The 4,089-nt window shown below is 46.8% G+C and overlaps 1 pseudogene; it reads left to right on the top strand.

Annotated features, from left to right (window-relative positions):
* Window positions 1-1,013: 1,013 nt before the first annotated feature.
* On the top strand, window positions 1,014-3,875 carry LOC120713510 (annotated as a pseudogene).
* Window positions 3,876-4,089: the final 214 nt, after the last annotated feature.

Below are 4,089 nucleotides of genomic sequence, written 5' to 3'. Positions count from 1 at the left end.
TTACGTGTGCTAGTTTCCATTATCTAAATTTATCGGTTTATATTTGAGTAGCGCAATATCATTCGTTATAAGAGGGGGCCGCCGGTCCTTGGAAAGAAAATCAGGTGTACCCACAAATAATTTGTGGCACTTAGTTTTGCTGCAAGGGACTAAGTTGAAATCTTAGGTCCTTTATTTCTACACCTCACCCCGCATGAGTTAGGCTCGGCTTCTTTAATTATATGTGCATGACACGTCTCCAAAGTCGTAGGTTCCATTGGCCTTTGCCAAAGCTTGTAGGGGCCGGGACGTTATATACAAACCACACGCGCCCCTTGTGCAGGCCAAAAGCTAGGGTTTAAGAGCATCTCTAGCAGATTATTCTTCTCTCATATCCTATATATTTTCTCTTTTCATCACCAGTAATACTTTTTACATTTTTAGTACCATGTGCTCTAGGAAATTAATTACTCAAAGATAGGGTAGAGAAAGGAATTCCCTTACATTTGAGTGAGAGGGAGATATGTTTTGATAATAATCACAAAAATATTTTGGTATTGGGGATGGAACTGGTAAATCTGTTGGACCACCTCCCATTACTAAAAGAACAGTTTTTAAGTATTGGGGAGATGGATGAATACTCTGCTTGATCGAGATGCTCCAATGGTCCTCATTAGAATCTTTTATAGCACAAGGTGAAAAGGCTAATGAGCATGTCGTGCAACAGTACAACCACGTGTTTTCTGGTGACAGCGTGATGTCCAAAGCTGGCTTAATTTGAACTGAACTTACTTTGCAGGTATATTATTATAGGGGATTAGCTTGCATTGCTTGCTTGTCGGTAGCTATAAAGTACTGCTGGATGCAAAATCGGCAAATCCAGGCACGTGATTCACGAATCAGGACCTGTTTCCTCGTTGTTTCGTAACTTTGGTTTGCTAGCTAGTTTGGAGGACTAGAGGCTAAAGAGTACGCCAACACTATATAGTGGCGAGGCAGATATACATTATACGAACCCCTGAACAGTGCTCCATCGAAGAAACAGTGTTGGAAGAACAAATAACAGTCGCCATTACCATCTAGGAGTAGTTAGTAGTAGCTACTAGCCTACTACTAATAGCTATAGCTAGCTAGTAATGGGGAGAGACTGATCGAGGCATCTAGCAGCGGCGTGCTTGCGACCATGGAGAGGAGGGTGGTGGGGATGATAAGCACGCGATCGGTGCTATTCGCGGTTGCTGTTGCTGCAGCGGTGCTGCCGCCGCCGCCAGTGTTGGGGGCGGCGGCAACGGCGTCGGTCACCGACGATGTAGCGTTGTTGCCCGGCTGCACCAGCCGCTGCGGCAACATCAGCATCCCGCACCCGTTCGGCGTGGAGCCCGGGTGCTTCCTCCCGGGCCTCAACGTCACCTGCAGGAACAGCACGTCCGGCGTGCCCGAGCTCTTCCTCGGCGACGGCACCTTGCAGGTGCTCGAGATCTCCATCCCCAACGCCGCGGTGCGCATCAACGCCACCTTCGCCTACTTCCCCGGCAGTAATGGCACCTACCCCAACAACATAGCAACAACAAACCGCACATGGAGCAGCGCTCTCGGGGAATCGGGGCCCTACACTCTGGGCCTCTGGGGTGGAGGAACAAGCTGATTGTACTCGGGTGCAACGTCCAGGTCATCGTCGCCGGAGGTCGCCGTCGAACTCGAACCCTGAGCACCTGCGCCGCGTTGTGCGACTGGGACGACGACGGGAGCTTCTGGTATTCTCCCTCGACCCCGGACTGCTCCGGCGTCGGATGCTGCCAGGCCAATATCATGGAGGATCACAGCGGCGGCGGCTATGAGTTGAAGGCGCACTGGATGAACGGGGAGCCAGGCGCCCACTCCGACGCCACGGTCTGGATAGTGGATTCGGAGTTCAGCATCCACCCCGCCTTCCAAGATTGGGTTGTTCCTTCGGGGCGGCTCCCTGCGGTGCTCGACTGGAGGATCAACCACACGACGTGCCACGGCAACGCGTCCTCGGCAGCGTGCCGCAGCAGCCACAGCCTTTCTTGAGAAGCACAGTTGCCTGATTAAAATTTTTATTTTTAGTCACATATTTGTATTGCTAGACTATGATATGCTGTATTTATAACCCTTCCACATAGTTAATAGTCATATCCAAATAACTAACCCTTTCTCTGTTGAATTTGTTCGCTGATCAATCCAAATAACTGTGATAATGACTCTTAATTACATGTTTCAGTTTGGAAAATCGGGCTGGGAGTTGGCGGCGGCACAACTTTTTTGCTCTTGGCACTTGGTGCACCCTTCATAACACGTAAAATCAAGTTGCATAAGGCTAAAAGGAAGAAAGAAAGATTCTTCAAGCAAAATCATGGGTTGCTACTCCAGCAATTGGTGTCACGGAATTCAGATATTGGTGGAAGGATGATCATCTCCTTGCGGGATCTAGAGAAGGCAACAAACAAATTCGATCCATCTCATGAAATTGGTGGTGGAGGGCACGGTGTTGTGTATAAAGGACTTCTAGACCTACAAGTTGTTGCCATCAAGAAATAAAAAATTATAGTACAAAGAGAAATTGATGACTTCATAAATGAGGTTGCAATTCTTTCCCAAATCAACCATAGGAATATTGTCAAGCTCCTTGGGTGTTGTCTTGAGACTGAAGTTCCGTTATTGGTTTATGAGTTTATATCGAATGGAACTCTTGATCATCATCTTCATGTTGAAGGAACCATATCACTCTCATGGGATGATCGACTGAGGATTGCTCTCGAAATTTCCAAAGCTCTAGCCTATCTACATTCAGCTACTTCAACACCAATACTTCATAGAGACATCAAGTCATCTAACATACTTCTTGATGACAATTTAACAGCAAAGGTATCTGACTTTGGGGCTTCAAAGTACATCCAGATTGATCAGACTGGAGTGACTACAGCTGTCCAAGGAACAATTGGCTACTTAGATCCCATGTATTATTATACATCTCGACTAACAGAAACCGTTTGTCTACCGGTCTGACTTTTAGTTTCGGTGTTCTTCTTATAGAACTGCTTACTAAAAAGAAACCGTTTGTCTACCGGTCTGACGATGGTGAAGGTCTTGTTTCACATTTTGCATCACTACTCAATCAAGGTATCTTGGTTGACATAATAGATCCTCAAATCATAGACGAGGAGGGTGAAGCAGTCGATGAAGTTGCCGCTCTAGCGGTGAAGTGTACAAAACCGAATGGAGAAGATCGGCCCACAATGAGGGAAGTCGAGATGACATTAGAAAACTTGAAAGGCACAAAGAAGCAGGTTCATAATACGACTTCAAGGAGGAAATACGAGAAGGATCATTACATGCCATTTGGAGAACTCACTCTAGACACAAGCAGACAGTACACCATGGAAGAGGAAATATTATTGTCGGCAAGGTATCCTCGGTGAGATACCGTTGTGTCCTGAACAAAAATGTTGCCTTCTATATCAATTTAATTCCCAGATGCATTGTTGCACTTGTTCTCTTTTGATGACTGTCTTGGAAGTGTTTTACTCTTACACATCCATACCGTCTCGTGCATTGGAGCATTGCTGTTGCAGCAACAGACATTCAGAACCAGACCAGAGGATTGATTTGCAGGTTCAGACTTCAGATTGGCCATGCATTGCAGTGTCAGGCTTCAGATTGACTGCGGCTGAGATGTGAGAGATTGAGGATAGAAATCTCTGTAAACTACATTTGCAATGTTTACACGAGGCCACCATCTCACATTCTCACCAGCGAGGAAGCTCAAAATCGGAAACATGAATTTCCTCAAGTTGTAATCCTCTAGATGGTGACCTCGCGTTGTAATCTGAATTGAGGGGCGATCGTATCTTGTGTTTCTAATGTAATCTGAATTGAATGGCTCTCGTGTTTATTTTGTTGCTACTGGGTTGGTAGGAGACAGTCGTAGACCTACACGTCCAGTCGTCCACTCAAGGCGCGGTGATATCAGCGGATGGACTTGCTCCTGATGATATCAGCTGCCAGGCGTCAGTATCATAGGCGGTGTGGCACCAAGGCGCGGTGCGGCGCCGCCGCAGAGAATTTTCTTCCCCCATCGAAGTCTCACGG

Source organism: Panicum virgatum, chromosome 6K (assembly GCF_016808335.1).
Source record: "Panicum virgatum strain AP13 chromosome 6K, P.virgatum_v5, whole genome shotgun sequence".
Classification (NCBI taxonomy): domain Eukaryota; kingdom Viridiplantae; phylum Streptophyta; class Magnoliopsida; order Poales; family Poaceae; genus Panicum; species Panicum virgatum.
Note: the sequence above shows the minus strand (reverse complement) of the source record. Positions and strands in the feature narration are given on the sequence as shown.